The sequence below is a fragment of the Python bivittatus genome, unplaced genomic scaffold (assembly GCF_059951505.1).
Source record: "Python bivittatus isolate LINGU-HERP-01145 unplaced genomic scaffold, Pbiv_v1 ctg000340_np1212, whole genome shotgun sequence".
In the NCBI taxonomy this organism is placed as follows: domain Eukaryota; kingdom Metazoa; phylum Chordata; class Lepidosauria; order Squamata; family Pythonidae; genus Python; species Python bivittatus.
In genome coordinates this window covers 4,447,542-4,467,094 of record NW_028277056.1, presented here as the reverse complement: position 1 = coordinate 4,467,094, position 19,553 = coordinate 4,447,542, and positions in this window count along the sequence as shown.

Genomic DNA, 19,553 nt, shown 5'->3' with positions numbered 1-19,553 from the left:
CCATCCACTGATTAAGAGTTCATCATCTTTACTGGAATACGAATTGATTGAAAACATATTGAAAGCCTTGCTGAACATCACTTGCGGCATATGATTCAATAATATATGGCAGGTTTTTTTCCCCTTTACAGTAAATAATCATTCTACTATTCTCCAAAACCAGCAGTTGAATTTTATTGCTCTTTTAGAGGGGAACAAACATCTCTACAGACCTCTAAGAGAGAGAGAGTAGGCGGCAGAGAAATCCAATCCCAGTGTATTCTTTTGGGGAGAGACTACTTCTGACCTTATCAATGTACGCCACTGAGCTGGTGCAGAAGAAGTACAGAAACGTCTTAAAGGTGGTGGTGCCAGAGGTCTGGAACTTGCTTTTGGGGAAAATGGAATAATCATTTTCTGATTTTTATCTGTGGTTTAATTATTGTTTATTGTTATGTAAAATTACTCATGCAGAATTATGGTCATTTATTGTTGAGATTGTAACCTGCCGAGAGTCTCCAGTGTGGCAGATTTAAAAAAGAAGAACAAAGAAGCAAACAAATAAGTAAAATGGGGGAGAAAAAAAAATGTTTGGCTTACATTTCCCATCGGACCCAATTTGCAACCTATACATAACTGTCGTGACCCAGGCTCAGGACTCAGAATCTGAATCTGAAGAAGCTGCTCCAGTTGAACCTGTGGAATGTCAGCCTCAGGAAACACCAAGCCAAGAATCACCTGAGGCTGATCGGCACCACCTGAGCAGCTGGAGAAGTCAGGCGAGGAGAAGGAGGAGGACATAAGTCCTCCAAGCCCCTGCACCCGGCAAGTAGGGAGGAGAGCAGAGCAACGAAGGTCTATGAGGCTCCTTGCCAAGCAAGGGAGTGAATCTCTTGATCAGAGACAGCTGGCTGCAGCCTGACTGAAGAGGCAGCCCTGACCCATGTCCCCTTTGCTGGAAACAACCATCTGACCTCCGGCTCTTGCATGACACTCATGTGTGAATTCTGGTCATGAAATGCTGACCTTCAGACAGGCTGATAACCCTAACCCGGCTCTTGATACCCTGGACTAGATTTGGATTATTCTCCTGTGTGTTCCTGTCAAAAAGCAAATCTTTCAGGTAAGCTTCTGATAGAGGCTCTGTTTTGGTTTGCATGCTTTGACCACTGTTATCTCTTCAGCCTTGAAGAAAATGGCTAATCTCCATAGCAACCATGTTTGAGGGTCTGTAATTGAGACCTTGATGCAGGACAATAACAGAAGCTCCAAATCTCTGGGTATTGCCTCCCAGCCCTTTCAAAAGGTGTTAAAACATTGCCATTTTTAAAGTGATTAAAGAGGAACCTTTAACTTAATAAATATCAGAAAGGACAGACATGTAGTACTTTGGATTGGAAGCAGATCCATGGGGAGCAAGAGGTGCATCCATGTGGTGGAAAAATTCACCTCTAAAGGAATCCAAGCAACTGGAGAATTCCAAACCTGTTCTGAAGTTTTGCTACTTGCAAGCGGTTTCATACAGCGTTGCCAGATACCACAGCCTTCAAAGTCTTGTGCAGGTCACAGAGTGTATTGGGTATACCTTATAGCAGCTTCAGCTATCAACACCTCCCTTAAAATAACAGCATATTTTCCTGAACTCATTTGGTAGACCATGCAGTTCCAAGAAAATGTGCACTTGAGTTCAGAAGGCACCACCAGGATGGGACAAGGGGCTTTGGAGGCATGGATACTTTCTCAGCACCAGCCAGGTGCATTTTCCTGATCACATAGCAACAACATAGCAAAGGGCAGAGTCTGTGTTGCAATGCTTTGTCCACCATGTTCCTGATTTTGATGTCTCCCAGCAGCAAGGTGACTGATTATATGCCATCAAATCATTTTCAGCTCCCAGCAACCTCATAGATAGACCTTCTCCATGATAATCTGTCCCTAACCAGGTCTTCAGGTTTCCCAACAGTGCACCAATCACCCCTGTAACTGAGTCCCTCCACCTTGCTGCTGGTTGTCCTCTTCTCTTCTTTCCTTCCACCTTTTCCAGCATTAAAGCCTTCTCTAGAGAGCTGGGTCTTTGCATAATTTGTTCTCATGTATGAGAACTCTGGGTTGATATGTTTGATAACAACAATGGGTACACCATCGGAAAACTTGAAGGACCACGTTTAGGACAGATCATCATGGAGAAAATCTAGGAGTCAACACCAACTTAATGGCATGTAATCAATCATCAATCCTGTGGACACCACCGTTGGGGGGGCATTGTCAATGTCATGCCTTCCCTTGGTCTTCCTAGCAGCAGATGCTCAATCACTTGGCTGAGGAAGAATGTTCTTATATTCTTACCCATTTTTTTAAGGTAGCTGTTTCTACTTTTTCATCCTGAAATGCAATCAACAATAATGTGGAAGGCGACCTTCAGTTCAGGGTGATTTATATAGTATCACTCACTCACTTGCTCTCAGCCCTACCTACCTCAACAGTATTGTTCAGGGGATCAACAAACAGGACAGAACAGTATGCCCTCTGTCTTAAACTCCTGAAATAAAGGTGGGGTAGATAGCTGCCAAACCAATGTTCTTGTGAACATCCTTTGTTGGGTATTGCATTTTGTCCAATATCTGGTGACAATCTCAGCGTGTCGAGAATCTCTCTGAGAATTTCTACCAGTCTTTACATTACTTAAAACTTGTAGCTTCTCCCTAGAGTTTTTCAGAAGGCTTCCAAATCTTTTGTGGCAACTCTACTAAGGGCCTACAAATTAAATGAGATCAGTATGGATCCTACTGTTTGGAAATGTGGGAAGCAGGTAACCAAGATGGAAGAAACATGCTGAAACAGTTCAATGTAATTTTTATTCTCTGCACGAAGCCTTGGAATGGAATTCATTTGCTCGTAATCTCCGTTATTTTTATCCACAACAATCTCAGTCAGCAGATGGTAGCAAAATTGGCAGTCTTGCCTTGCTGTGTGATGGTGGCTAAACACTGTTGAAAAAGAATTCCTTCTGGTTTATAAGACCATGTTACTCACCATCTTTTCCACCCTCCTTTTGATCTGCTTGATGTCTTCCCAAATATGACAGCCTGATTGGTTCACGGTCTAGACACACAGTGAGTAAAATTTTTAAATAGTGAAATGCAATAAAATCATTTTTTTTAAAAAAAAGATTGTAGGACTGCTAGCCATTAAGGGGAGAATGAAGGCCAAGTCCCCACACTGCAGCCTATTAATCCTTCCAGTAGTATTGTGATTCCTTTCTGGAAGGAGAATCAGAAGCATCATGAGATGTGTAACATTCATTGATAAACAAGCAGTCTGCCACAGCTAGTAGTGTGCATGGCATGGATTTGGCTGTTCAGAATGACTTATCCTCCAGAACGATTCCACAAGATAGAAAGCAATCAAACTCTATCATCCAGGCTGCTTCTTTTAAGAAACTCTCTAGTTATAGCATGAAGGTCAATAGAAGTCTTTGTTCCTCTCTATTCTGTGTTGGTCATTTTAGGAAGGACATTGAAACTGGAGTATGCCCTTGATTAGAGAGCAATCAAGAAGTTTAAGGACCTGAAAAGAAGCATTCTATGAGGTTCAAGGCCTGGGGTAGGTTTAGCCTAGAGAAGAGAAGACTTCAGGGGACATGAGAAGACATCTGAAGAACTCTCATGTGGAAGGTAGGACAAAATTGTTCAGAGTCATTCAAGAAGAAAGAACAAACAAGCAAACCAAAACACCCAGTAGGTTTAATTACAAGGAAGTAGACTTTGATTGGATATCAGGAAGAATTTCCTGATGGTAAGAACTCTTCAACAATGGAAGAAACTATCTTGGTAGGAATGGACTCTCCCTTGCTGCAGCTGCTTAAAGAGAGTCTGGATAGCCATTTGTTGGGAATGCTGTTGGAGGGGATTCCTGTACATGGCACGGTGTTGGACTAGAGTGTTTTTCAAACTTGGCAACTTTAACCCAGCATGCTGGCTGGGGAATTCTGGGAGTTGAAGTCTACACATCTTACAGTTGCCAAGTTTGAAAAACACTGGAATAGATATCTCTAAGATCCCTTTTAATGCTTACATTCTATGATTTTACTCAAAGGTACCCCTCCTTTCACACACACACACATCCTATGGAGAGAGTTTGGGTCTAACCTTGACAGGAAGGAGAATGAACATGTTAAAGCTAATATGAAAAGCTATTTTGGTGGATGGTGGATTTACCGCCTTCCTTCCATCCATCATGGAAGTGGGAGGATGGAAAAGGCAAGGAGAAGAAAGGGAAAGGAGGGGAGGGTGGCAGATGCATGAGAGGGGAGACCCTAACACCAGCCACGTCGGCCTCCCTCCACAAATGATTGGTGATTCTCCTGGGGAACGTTGAGATTTCAAAGCAGAGATGAATGAGACGGAAACATTTTCCAGGTGCTTCCAGTGATGCAAAAGCTAGACATCAGTCAGGTCAAGAAGGAGATGATGTTTTGCATGAGAAGGTTGGGTGAGAAAAGAGGGGGAGAAGGTGTATGCGGTGTCAATATCTGTATTCCGACTCAGGTCATTCCTGATTTGAAGAATCGGGGTGGGGGGACTTGTTTGACTGGGAGACCCAAAATGGTTTTCTCAAGAATATGTAAGTAAAGGAGGATTTGTTCATGGTGAAATCAGCCGGGCCTTTGAAATGAATCCCAGGCATAAATAACTAGAACCGTGTTTCTCAGCCTTAGCAACTTGAAGATGTGTGGACTTCAACTCCCAGAATTCCCTAAATGTTTTCTAGGTAGTATTATGAAGTAGTCTGCCACTGCCTTTTTCCAAATACTTTTTTCAACTTTCTGGGGCAGCTCACAGCCCTAAGATGTGCTGGTGGACTCCCATCCGATAACTAAACTACTTTGACCCTGTTTAGAGACCTGACACCTCACAGGGCTCCTGAATCCTAAATGACTCTATTAAGATCCCACTGCTAAAATTTGCTGGCCAAATGAAGACATTCAGGACCCCTTCCTTCCTTCCTTCCTTCCTTCCTTCCTTCCTTCCTTCCTTCCTTCCTTCCTTCCTTCCTTCCTTCCTTCCTCTCATTCTCTCCCTCCCTCCCACCCTTTTTTGCAGAAATACAAAATATACTGTTTTTTAAAAAATTACTCTCCCAAATCTCAGAAACTATCAAAAGAAATGGGTTCAAAATTTCAGTTTTGCCCTTCTAATATCTCTTAACACCATATTCCCCTTGAGATCCATGCGGTGTGTTGATGTTGTTTTAAACACAGTTTCTGGTTTGCTCACTCTTGAACTGAGAAGGCTTGCTGATTAAGCAAGTAGGAAACTATCTTGAACCCCTTGGACTTTTGTTTCAACCAGCTCTCTAGTAGCTCCTAGATGGAAGTCTTCTCCCAGCCTGGTTTGGAGATGCCAGACAGAAGTCACATTTGAGAGCATTTACTTCCCCTGCATAACTCCCAACCTAAAGTGAGGAATTTGCAGCAAAAGCAACCATCGACCCAACCAGTTGGTCTTCACCAACATTTCCACCGATTGATCTACCAGCTAGAGTGAATCAAGGGAGCTCTCTGACACAGTAAGGGGTGAAGCATAAAGAGTTAAAGAAAGCCAACATAGAAAAATCACAAAAGTTAAAAGAATAAGAGTTTGCAGCAGCAGGAAGAAAAAAAAAAACCCACAGAAATAGAACACATCTTCCAAACCAACATTGGACATGTGATATCCTGGAAAGACAGACCCGTACGAAGGAGTTTAGCGAAATCAAAGAAAAGGTTGGATTTTAAGCCCTGTCAAAATCATAATGTTTTATGTCTAGCCATTTTCTGTCAGTCCCCAGCATTCCTGAATGTTGAAAACACATGCAGAAAAGGAGGTGAAATTGTTTGCATTCCTAGGGCTGCAATTTTTGGAAATTATGAGTACAGTGATCAATGGAATTTCTTCTCACGCCTCCATGCACATCAATTGATGCTTTAGACACCAGGCTATTTGTGCAGATGAAAAATGCCCCCAGCCACCCGCGCTATCAACACTTCAAAGAACAAATTCGGCTCTTTGTCGGCCCTCTTTAGAGTGATAATTCTTACATGTGCAACCATCCAAGCTCAGATCCATCTGGTTTGAGGCCGATGTGTTTTTGCTCTACCGATCTTCTCCATGACCCCCACCTCCCCTCCAAACTGTAATGAAACAGTCTGTTAACCCCAAGTTGTTATTCTTAATGAATATATATATATATTCAGATTGCTATGCTCCGTGACCTCGAGTTAGCACGGTACAGGTCTGACGCTCCCACTGCAACTGTAAAAGCGTTGACGTTGGCGCACGTCTTGGTTGATGAGGAAGTGATTCCTCACAAATATTATGATGGGGTTGTCGTGTTATAGCCCATGTGGTGTGATCGATGAAGCTGTTTTCAAGCTGTGCCGTTGGGCCCTGGCTCTGCAAGGGATTTTCTTCTTGGGCACACCTTCAAGCCAATGGATTTTGCACATGTCGGAGATTGCAGGAAGAGTTTTCTACACTTATCAAGAGGACTTTTGAGAAGCTGGAGGCATGAATGAGTGCGAACCACACACACGAATGCCCCTCGGTGTATAATGACACCGTATGCCTTCCACTACAACAGTTTGCTTATAATGTCATGTATCAAGACCTCATTTGGATCTTCTAGAAAGGGCTGTAACTTTCTGTAACCCTGTAAAGGTAGAGAAGAATGCCCAATTTTCAAATCCTGGAATAGGGCTGGGACAGACCCTAGAATGGTCCTTCTAAACATGATAGTTTATGTTAGTATTTATTGACTGCATTTGTCTCACCTCACATGGGTTATATGGAGGTTTTCCTCATTTTACCCTGAAAATAACATCCCTGTGCATAGGGTTGGCTGCATAAGAGGGGTTGGGCCAAAGTCACCTCCTGAACTCCATGGTCAAGTGATGACTTGGATGTGGGTCTCCCCATCCTAGTCCAACACCTCAACCACTATACCAGACTGACATTTGTGTGATAGATAGGTCTATAAACCCAGAGAGTTTGCTACTCAATTATTCCATCGCACCCAAACCCATATCAAATTTTGTGGCTAATAGTTAATGAACTATTGTGAAAGATGCTTTCAGACTGGACATGGAATACATTAATCACATTACGTCAATTAATTCAGGGGTGTCCAAGCAACGACATCCTGTGCCCCTTCAAATTTGCTACCAAATGGTAATTTTTAATGAAACCAGGAAATTAACACAATATTAAATTTAATTTTTGTTTTTGACGATGTCCTTTTCTCTGTTACGGCCCCATCCGCCTTGGGACTGCAACGCCTGCAAGTCAAAAAGTGGCCTTTGACACCCAATTTTTTGTGTACCTTGTGGTTGGGTTCATTCCAAACCAGGATTTTTTAAACCAAGATTTATTAAATGACCATCATTGGCTGGGTTCACCAATGCTAAGGCAAAGCCAAGGAACCCCCTTAAGTCCACATTACAAGAATAGGTAGATACTAAAGCTGTCTGGATCTGCTCTAATCTGATCTAAATCATCTGTTCTATTTAGGCTGTTGATTTGATCCAATGATTGGAATCTGTTCAGAAAATCAATGGGATCTCATTTTCCAAAGCAGTTCTTGAAAAAGCTCTTCCATGTCATTGGTGTGTAGGTACCAAGCTCAGTTCCACCAGTTGACCCAAACCATTGCTTCAATTTGGGAAGCCAATGAGTCGATCCAAATGGCCTTTGAATGGAACCTGCAAGTAAGTATTTGCTAAGCATTCTACGTTGAGGAGGAACAAGAAGGATGCTGTTGATCTTCCTCTGGTGTCTTGTTTTGAACCCGGCTGCTCAGCTTTTGCACGCTTCAAGTCCTTAAGCGGACTGAGAGTGGGGTGTGCACAAAGGCCTTTGGGGAGCAGTTGCCTTCTCTGAACTTCAGCACTTTTTGGTGTGCCCCTCTGTGATCTCCCCCAGGTGGGAGAACTTCACCATGTGGAGAAGAGCAGAAAGTAACCAGCAGAAAGAGATTTATCAGGAGGGGGGAAGTCCTGCAGGGTGGCCACCATCCAGCAGAAATACTTTGAACTCTTCTCTAAGGCCCGAGGGAGTCCTGATGGCTCATCTCCAGGCGAGGGCTCCGACATCTTGAAAAGTGTGCATTTATTTATTTATTGCACGCTCTGCAGACAGATTTCCCCGTGGAGGTAGCTGTTGGGGAAAGTGTCTGACATTTCCTCTCGAGTTTGAGGAAATCTGCTTCCAACTTTTCCTGCGCTGCTCGAGAAGACCCCAATAGAAAGTGGGGTTTGGCACGCAGAAGGAAAACAAGGAGGGCGTCATCTGGAAAAAGAGCTAAACTCTTGTTGAGCTGAATGGTTTGTCAGGTGCATATTTATCCTTCGATACGCTTGAGAGAGAGAGAGGGAGAGGATAAAACTGCTTTCTTACAGGCACAAAGATCAGGAAAAATAAGGAATTATGAAAGGAACTTTTCATTGAGCATCATAGTTTGGGTTACTTATTTAAGATAAAAGTCCAAAATCTCTTGTTAAGGCAAGACCTTTCTTAGGCACACTCAACATGTAAAACAGATGTGTTCCGCCTGAGGCCCAGAGCTGAAACTGTCCAAAGAAAGCCCCCCAGACCCAGTTTCAGGTCCCCCTTCAGCCATGGAAACTCTCTTTGGGCTAGTCCCTTCCTCGCGGTACAGCCAACCTCACAAGGTTGTCTTTGAACTAGGAGCAGGAAGATCTGGGTTCCAATCTCCTCTCAGTCCTGGAAACTCCCTCAGGACTGGGCCAGCCCCTCCCTCTCAACCAGGGTGGGGTAGTGGGGAAGGTGCTGGACTAGGAGTGGGGAGACCCAGGTTCGAGTTCTCAGTTAGTCACAGAAGCTCCCAAGGGGATTTTGGGCCAATCACCCTTTGTCAGCCCAACCTACCTCACAGGGGTGGTGTTGTAGGGAAAAATGAAGGGAGATTCCCATGGAAGCTGTTCTGAGCATCTGGTGGTAAGATGGGACACTAAAATAAAAATAAAAATAAAAAATGTGAAAACATGCCTCCCAGATATATCATCTGTATCTCTCAAGTAGTGTTTCTCAACCTTGGCCACTTTAAGATGTGTGGACTTCAACTCCCAGAATTCCCTAGCCAGCACTAGGGAATTCTGGGAGTTGAAGTCCACACATCTTAAAGTAGGTTGAAAAAACACTGGTTTAGAGGAATTGGTAAACTGGAGCCCTGGCACAATATTTTGTTTAGGAAGAGATAAATAAATGAGCCTGTTTTGTTGTAATACTCCTTGTGTATACAAAAGTACAAACTTGAAAGAAAGTGAGTTTGTGTCTGGCTGCCCCATCACCCCAGTGAGATATTAGATTGTTTTATTCTGGAGAAGAACTTGGAGCTCCAGTTCAGTCCAAGGGATCTTAACCCTAAAGTATTCCAAGACTGAGATGTCTCCTATTATAGCTGGAGCAGAATTTGCAACTCCCACCATATTTTCTGGGCATTTGCTGGGAAAATGCTGTGGTGGGGTCCTCTCTGAACTTGGCTGTTTGCTTGCAGACGTTTCATGACCCAGCTAGGTAACATCATCACTGCTAGTGAGGGTGGGATTTCCTCCTTGTTTAGATACAGTAGCTGGGGAATTCTGGGAGTTGAAGTCCTCACATCTTAAAGTGGCCAAGGTTGAGAAACAGTGCTCTAGAGCCCCAAGAGGGTTAATTTTATCTATGACAAGTTTGGGATGGTGGTCCTTTTCCAACCCCATCCGATTGCCAGGTGGGGAAACAACTGCAAACCACCATTATATTCATCTTTTTTTTCCTTTTATTGTAATGCTATAAATCTTGATACATTGCATTCTTTCAATGCAGATTTCAATGCCGTAATATTTATTTAATATGATTAAAAACTATGAACATTCTATTATTTAGAAAGCTTAGAGTATTGAAGATAAAAAGAGAAGAGTTCTACCAGTATTAACTGCAGTTTAGGATATCAATATTACAGACATAAGATTATTAACTTTTCATCCAAAGTTAACATTAAAAAAAGAACCGCTGCAATTCATGTCAAAGTACTGTAATATATATATATATATATATATATATATATATATATATATATGTTTCTGTCTTGAACTAACTGCTTAATATTAAGATCTTCTTTGTATTGTTATTGTATTGTGTGTGTGTGTGTGTGTGTATATATATATATTTGTGTGTGTGTTTATGTACTGCATCGATAAAAGGAAATAAGAGACAGATGAAGCAAATTTAACAAAAATTAAAATACCTAAAAAGTAGAAAAAAGAAAAAAGGGAGTAATAATAGTAACAATAAAAAAAGAAAAACTATTGACTTCTAATATTCATCTTTTAAGCATCTTGTTTGCTGTTTCTTCTAAGGAGAAGCAGTATTACATCAATGCTGTAAACAAATACGCAATCAAGAATGATCAATAATCATCATCAATGGTTCATTGGTTGTCTGGATTCTTTTAAGTATTTCTGGGAAATTCTGGCCATAATATGGCGTGTTCTCCCTTGGACTGCAGACGAATCCGCCAGCTTTTTTAAACCTTGTTGATGTGGCTAGTTCCTGGTTCTGTGTGTCTTCTGAATCCCCCAAAGTAGGTTAATGCAGAAAACCAAGTTAACCAAGAATAAGGATGTCATGCTACAGGGTCATCTGTGTTGAAAAAATCCAAGATGGCAGCCCCAGCTGTGCGGTCAAAGCCTGTTGCACATGAAAAAGAGGTTGGGTGTTGACCACATGGCTGTGGCTGGCATCTTGGCATTTTGGAACCCCCTCCAATGACCCCGTCGCGTAAAGATAATGTGAATGGGGCTGGGGAGGACCCACAGGCCCAGCCAGACGCAGCAATTCCCACCAGAAGCCCTGGGCTGATTGAAAGGGCTACCAGGAAAAGGGCAGGTGTGCGCAGTTGGGTGGAGCCCAGGGCTGCCCGGAGGTGGGAGATGGATTGAGCTCCTGGCACCCTCCCTGCCCACAGTTGGAATCCCCTCCTCTCCTGGCAGCACCTGCTATTTATTAAAAAGCAGCCATCAATTTAATGAGAAGAATAACCTCACATCTCACTGGTCCCTTAGATAACTTTAAGAGAGAGAGAGAGAGAGAGAGAGAGAGAGAGAGAGAGAGAATTAACAGTTGGGTTGGGTTAGGTCTACCACTGTTGTCTCTAAGAAAGTACTCAGGTGACCAGATTGGGAAACCAATCTGCTCTAGGCTTCCTTCCTTCCTTCCTTCCTTCCTTCCTTCCTTCCTTCCTTCCTTCCTTCCTTCCTTCCTTCCTTCCTTCCTTCCTTCCTTCCTTTTCTCTGCCTAACCTAAATTTATTTTATTTTAGATCTATCTACAGTATCTTTTTCTCTCCCTACCTACTTTTCTACCTACCTATTTATCTCTCTCCACCTAACACCTCTGCCTCTTACATATATTCTATTTTAAAATTATATATTGTCTGTCCATCTATCCATCCACCCATCCATCCATCTCTCTCCAGCTAGCATCTCTATCTACTGTATCATCTATCTATATCTATATCTATATATCTATACCTATACCTATATCTATTTATCTTCTATCATCTATTTATCATCTATCTATCATCTTTCTATATCTCCATCTATCTTGATAAGTTTCCAACAGTGTAAAAGCAAGGAAGAAACAGTTTTATATACATATACATATACATACTGTTTATATATGCATTTTTTATACCACTAAATAGCCTAAGCCAGGTGCCTTTCTGTTTTTATAGTATCAGCTATAAAAAGATGCTGCTAAATAAATGGCTTGATCATGTTTAAACTTTGGGAGAACTGTAGTATTTTTAAAAAATAATTGATTTCTTCCTCAGCAACCTCTGATTCAGTATTATAAAATCAAACATGAAAAAGAAAAAATATGCCGAGTATTCTTAACAATGGAAATAATAATGTTCTGTTGTTGCTGTTTCAGCTGAGAGGCTATTAATTCACAAGTTTTTCCCTTCATTGCCAATCATTTTCCTTTATGCAATCCAGTGAATATTCTATATTAAGTGCAGGGGGGGAATTAAGTTCCAGGTTAGAAGAGAGAGAGACAAAAAAAGCTTTATATAATTCCAGCTGTCTTGCATTTGTTCCACCAAATTGCCTAAATTTTATTTTCCAACTTTCCTTGCAATTGTTTATTCATGAATCATAGCAATAATAATAATAATAGAATCCTACTGGAAGGGAGCTTAGAGGTCTACTAGTCCAACCCCTGTCCAGGCTGAATCCTCAGTCTATCCCAGACTTAACAAAGGTTGGCTGCCCAACCTTTGTTAAGACCACACATGTAAGTCTTAAAAGCTTCCTGTATTAAAGCCTGACATCAGTGTTTCTCAACCTCAGCAACGTTAAGATGTGTGGAGTTCAACTCCCAGAATTCATGCTGGCTGGGGAATTCTGGGAGTTGAAGTCCACACATCTTAACATTGCTGAGATTGAGAAACACTGGCCTACAGGATATTCATATAACTCTATTAGAAATATATATGTACTTGAATAATATATGTGTTAGATGAGTATATATAGAATTGGAACTGTGTATATATTAACTTTTTTTTAATGAACTTTTTCACTTTCATGTTAAAGCACTTTTATGTATTTTTGTTTTCTTTTTTGTAATAAAAAATAAATAATTAAAAAAGAGAAACACTGGCCTAGATGAATTAGGTATCTGCCAGGGCAACTGTTCCAGACGATGCTCAGGAAGGATCGTGATCCTGCACAGTCCTGGATCACCACTGTAAGAAACCAGCTAAACAATAACTTCTGCTTTCTGCAAAATTTGCTATTAAACCAGCTCCATTGAGAAAGGTCTTTTAGCCTTGCAAAGCCCAGGAAAGCTCATTTTAATCTCTTGGCTTCCAATTGCATGAAGCCTCAGCTGAAAAGGGAATTGGGGGGGAGGGGGGGAAGTAGAATTAAAAGAAGAATAGAAGAGAGGTTTATTTGTAGTTTGTAACAGGAGTTAGAGGTACTTGTGACATCTAAGAGGAGCTTGTAAACTAGCTGTTATCCAAAATACCATCAAGGAAAAAGTCAGCTTGACTTTTTAGCTCAGATCTTGGGTTTTAATTCTTTATTTTATTTTATTTTATTTTAACCATGAAGCCTGTGCACAAAGACTACCCATATGGGCCTAAAAAGCACCCCTTAATTAAGCCCTAAATTAATTAATTGCTCCAGACTGGGGCCAACCAGTCCTTCAGACAGAGTTACAATAAGATGTCCTACAACTGGGTTGGGTTCTTGGGGTTCTCTAGCCACAGTTTCAACCAGGAGACTGTTGACATTTTAGATCAAGTCCAGTCTAGGAATGCTAGGGAGTTCCCTGAGATAAACTCCATCTATGAACCATTTTCAAAAAAGTCAAAAAAAGAAAAAAACAGTCCGAAGCACATTCTCAAGAACCCTGCAGGTTGGTCCAAGGTACTTGCACAGGTAGCTAACCCAAAGGTCTGGTTAACCATTGGATATGCTTTGCTATCGCGCATCTTTACCTATTTTAATTTCAGCTTATCACGTCATGTGGACTTGAAGCTTGTGGGGGTTGTAGGAACTTGGGGCAAGTCTTAGCTACAAATGTCAACGTTCACAAAGGCAGAAAGGTAGCCACTTTGGGCTTAAAGTAAGGTAGTTAGAGCCTAGCAGAATGGTGGTAAAATGGGACTGTGTGTCACACTCAATCTGACTTTTGGCTTTAGCATGTTGTATGAATGCAGATTTTGCCCCAAAGTGAGCCTCAATGGCTGAGGGTAGACTTTAACTTCAGCCTCTCCATTCCTAGTCCAACACTCTAATCCAGTGTTTCTCATCTTTGGCAATTTTAAGGTGTGTGGACTTCAACTCCCAGAATTCCCCACCCGGCACTGTGGACTTCAACACCCAGAACTCCCCAGTCAGCATGCTGGCTGGAGAATTCTGGGAGTTGAAGTCCACACATCTTCAAGTTGCCAAGATTGAGAAACACTAATTTATTCTCTCTGATCTTCCCCAGCTGCCTCCCAAGGGGCCAGAATACCCTTCCCCTGGCCCCTCTTCCCATCTGTAGCACGGGGTATCCTGTTGCTGCCCCTTAATTATCGAAGAAACTGTCCAAATTTGTGGCCCAGGAAAAGACAATCAGTGCTGTTCTGAGAAGATTAATTGCAATCATAAGAGCATCTGGGCCTTGGGATGATATATTTGGCAGCCTATTGCCCCCAGGAGGGAAAGTCTGATTTATTTGAAACTTTGCAATAGGCAGCCGCATCATCGAAGCTTCTTCACAGGGGCCACACTTCCTCCCCCTTGGAAGCACGAAATAAACTGCTCTTACCTGTTTTCAAGGAAGCTTTTGGGCAAGCCAGAAGAAAAAAATGTCAAGGGCTACTTAACTGCAGGGCGCAGGTGGGGAAGCATTTTCCCCTGGAAAGCAAAGATGGACGAGGTCCGTCCCAACTCAGATGTAGTAACGAGACTCAACTGGTAGCAATTATTACAGATCTCCTGGGCCCCTTGTATATTTTATGATAATGGATCATTGTCAGCTTTATTTTATTTTTCAAGGGTGGGAGGGAGAGGGAAACTTCGAAAGGCAGGAAACCATTATAAGAAAGCAAGCAATGACCTCCATCCTGGAGTGTTGGAAGCATCCTAGTCTGCGCCCTGCAAAAGGCAAATGGTTGCAAAGAGAAGGTGAGACGGCAGCCATCTTTTAGCAAGGCAATGAGCAGGGGAGAACTACTCCTTCTTCTTCTTCTTCTTCTTCTTCTTCTTCTTCTTCTTCTTCTTCTTCTTCTTCTTCTTCTTCTTCTTCTTCTTCTTCTTCTTCTTCTTCTAATAGTGAAATACAAAAGAAGAAATGCCCATGGAGCCCTGCATTATTTTTCTTTCTTTCCATATTACAACAGAAATGGCCTACATAGGGGCAGCAATGTGGGGCTGTCCTTGGCAGCGCTTCCTGGAATGACCATCCACAAATGGGACATCACATGGCCAGGGAGTCAGTCCAGGAAGTGCTGCAGAGGAGAACCAGCCCTTGATTTTGGAAGTGATTTTCACCCCACTGGGAAGAAGACAGATCATTGATGGGAATAAAAACTCCACAAATTTGCTCGCAGGCTGCTGTGAGCAAATTTGTGGAGTTTTTATTCCCATCAATGATTTGTCTTCTTTCCAGGGGTGAAGACAAATCCCATTTGTTCTGCGGTGAAATTCTTTTGCAACATGGCAACCCAAGAGGAACTCTTCTTCATCAAAGACTCATCCCAAGGAATGCTATATCTTTTTAAGGTCCAACTTGTCCTGAGGACACCAGCCTGGTGCAAAGAATATTGGACTTGGTCAACTTTCTCCCTGTCTTGAGTCCTGCAGATGAGTTAAGACTGCAAATAAGAGAATCCTTCACTCACATACAGGCTGAGAAGTCCCAGAATTTTAGTTTTATCATACCGAGAAGGGTCACGATGGACAAGGCTGGGTCATAGGGACAGGCAGATGTGAATAAGGTAGAGTTGAATATGGGATGAAGCCATCTCCCTGCTGTGAGTACTTAAAGAGTGCCCTGTAAACCGACAAGAACTCCAGACGTATAAAACCAACGAAGACAAAATAATAATTAAGGAAGAAGAAAAAAGCAGCCAGAAGTTCATGTCTGGAATGTAGGGGAAATTTAGCAGGGAGCATCTCTGCATAGCTGAATTATGATGATGCTCTTGTAAAACTTACAACACCAAATCCTCCTTAAGCCATCCTTCTTAGCTCTTGGAAGGCTCAGAGGCTGGATCAGTTGTCCATGGCCCATCCAACTCAAAGCTTTGGCTATCACAGGCATGACTTATAGAATTCAGTTGCCAAGAATACCAGGTCTTTCTACTCAATCTTCAGAGCAGGCCCATGTCTACTCCCCCACCTCTGCTCCAACCAGCCCTCCGGACCTTGACTTGGGGGTTGTCAATGGATAGGTCTCGGTCCAATAAGCCACTGCTTCTGCGGACAACGTATCGCATATCACAGGGCCAGGATGCCGTTGCAGAACATTTCCAGTTGCAAGTAGTGTCCTTGAGTGCATATATCAATTTTTCCTAACCTCAGCAACTTTAAGATGTGTGGACTTCAACTCTCAGAATTCCCCAGCCAGCATGGCTGGCTGGGGAATTCTGGGAATTGAAGTCCACACATCTTAAAGTTGCTGAAGTTAGGAAAAACTGGCATATACATTCTAGGAGACAAGGCACCCTTCCACCCACGGACTCCATGCCAGCTGAAAAGCAACTCCAGCCCTCTGTTTTCCGCTGAATTTGGCTGCTGAACCAATTTATTGCCAGATCAGCATAACCCCAAATACAAAACAAACCAACCACAAAATGGGTGCAGCTTTGCAGAGCCGGCGGGGATCCAGTTTCACGTTGGAGAGATCTCCAGCCTAGCTTCTCCTCCTGGTTCCAAAGCTTCAGCTCCTAAGGAAAGGCGGCCTTCGTTTCGAAGCATCCTCCCCAGCACCGGCTTTGTTCTTGGTCTCTCCAGCACTTCGTTTCATCTGCTCCTTGAGCTGGCCAGACCTCTTCCCCCTGGCCGATGAGAGAGGGTGAAAAACGCCAGCTCCATCTTTGTTTTCAATTTGGTGTCTTTGCTTTGCAGGAAAGCAACATAAGAAAAATCGAGGCATTGTGCAGTGGGAATGGCAAAGTTACGCCTCGAAGCAAGTGGGATGGAGGGGGCCAAGTCAGTGTGCCATCTTGCCTAAAGGAGGGGCAGAACAAGAAACCACCCATCTCACAGCTCCAGAGGAAATGCTCCCAAACTGCCTTTGCCGCATCTCCCACGCAATGCCAGCTGAGCTAAAAGTTCCTTAGCTCAATGTGCAAAGATCTAAGAAAACACACAGGGCTGTGGGGAGGTGGCGCAGGACTCACACGAGCGCAGCGACTGTCAAAGGGGTGACCCTGTCACTTTCTGTGAGCTTCCTCCACCTTCGGTTTGGCAGGGGAGGAATCGGTGTGCAAAATGCCAGCCTGTTTGGATTTTTTATTTATTTGGGGGGTGGGGTGGGGAGATGCTATGCTATACAAAAAAATTGCATTGTGGCTTAATGTGATAGCATGATTCACACAACAGGCCGAACAATAGCTAGATTCCCACCACATTGACTGATTGGTTACGTGCCATCAAGTCGGTGTTGACTCTTAGCAACCACATAAATTTTCACCATGATGACCTACTCCTAAACTTCAGGTCTTCCAACAAGGCCCCCATCACCACTGCGACTGAGTCCCTCCACCTTGCTGCTGGTCATCCTCATCTTCTCTTTCCTGCCACCTTTCCCAGCATTACTTCTCCAGGGAGCTGGGTCTGCACTGATTGATTGGTTGATTGATTATGTGCCTTCAAGTTGATGTTGACTCTTAACAACCACATAGATAGATTTTCTCCATAAAGTTCTGTCCCCAGCCCAGTTTTTCAAGTCTTCCAATGGTTCCCCATCGTAACTGAGTCCCTCCACCTTGCTGCTGGTTGACGTCTTCTTCTCCTTCCTTCTGCCTTTCCCAGCATTAGGGCCTTCTCCAGAGAGCTGGATCTGCATTGATTGACTGATTATCTGTCATCAGATCAGTGTTGACTCTTAGGTTGTTGTGTTGTGTTCTGGATAGTTTCTTGCAATATGTATACCCAACCCGTGTTCATATATAATGCAATTTGATTGATTGATTGATTGATTGATTATGTGCCATGAAGTTGTTTTTGACTCCTAGTGACCACATAGATTTTCCCCATGAAGATTTGTCCCTAACCTGATCTTTCAGCTCTCCCAAGGGTGTCCCCATCACCACTGCGATGGAGTCCCTCCACCTTGCTGCTGGTCCTCCTCTTCTTCTCTTCCCTTCCACCTTCCCCAGCATCAGAGCCTCCTCCAGAGAACCAAATGCCAAATTGCCCAACTCCATTGTAATATAGTGGTCATGCTGGGCAAACCCAGTTAAATAAACATTTTACGGGTCTGATTTTAAACCACATGTGTTCCTCTGGTATAAGACATGTGGTATAAAATCAGACCCGTAAAATGTTTACTTACTCTTTCCATGTGTTCAGTTTCTAAGGATTCAAATGAGTGACTGTGGGGGGGCTGTGGTGTTATGGAATATTTGGGGGGTCAAGAACCACAATCATTGGTGTGCCCAGGAGTGTTGAAATGAAAAATAATGCTCTCATATTGTATTTCAGTTGCTTTACAGCAAAATGTCGCCCTTTTACTCTTGTTTTATTTTCTTGTTGAAGATTTCTTTATGGAAGATGGTTTCTTCAAAGACTGTTTTATTTTAGATCACTCATTCTTTGTTTATGCACCAGTTTGAGCATCCTCATGAGAAAAAGCATACAAGAAAAGAAACAAATGTAAATTTTTCTCCTCTTAAGTGGGAATGGGATTTGGGGCTTACTCTTCCCTTTTTAAATTATGTTAAATCTATTTTTAAGCTTCCACAACCATTTTTCTGTGTTTCCATGTTCAAATGCAGAGGAACCGTCTCACTATTTTTGACAAAGTAGTGCCTTTTTGCTAACAATGAAAAAGAGAAAGAAATCTGATTTTTTGCTGCTCTCTTCATTTATTAAATACACCTTTCCTAATATCCTGCATAATGAAGGCCCCTCCCGAGCACGAACACTTTGCAAACTCAGATCAGTCTTGCCCACCTCATGTTCCTGCTTCCTGGTCCAGGGGCACCAAACACCATCACAGGAGGTGAAAGCTGGTACAGCATTTAAAGCTTTTCCAGAAGAATCTAATTTCCTTTCAACTCAATTCCCAACTCCCAAATTAGCTATTCGTTCGTTTGTCTTTAACATGTTTTCAGGGCCTGCAAATGTGTAAAACCTCCATTGACGGAATATTTCTCCGCACACGATGCGTATTTGGGAAATGGTTGCCATTTTTCACTGTTCATGTGCTCAGCGTGGCCACTCTAAATTGGTTTGTCAGACAGTAGCTTGGGAAGCTAGTGAGAAGTATGAGGCAGATGAAAGAAAAAGGCTTATTTGAAGTAACACCGATGAAGTATTGTTAGTATTATCAAGATCAACTGTCCGGCAGACAATAAGGGAGGTTTTGCAGCAAAAGAAATCTGGACTGGATTTGATGCTCTAAATCTCTAGCTTTGTGGAAGATTCAATACATCTCGTAAACAGAGAATAAGAATCTTAGCTTAGATGCCAGGATTTGGGGCAAATTAACGTAGCATGGCAGAAAGCTTGTTATGAGTTTCAGCAAGAAGATAGAGGCACAAACCAAAATGGTGTGGTTGGGTTTGCAAAACACACTTGATCAGGTCAATTGAAGATCTTGCAGTTGCATGTACACAACTTGCTAACCTTGATTAGGTTGTTGTGTCATGTTTTGGATAGTTTCATGCAATATACGTATATACCCAGCCCATGTTCATTTACAATTCAAGATTTGATTGATTGATTATGTGCCATCAAGTTGTTTTCAATTCCTACTGACCACATAGATAGATTTTTTCCATGACAATTTGTCTCTAACTTGGTCCTT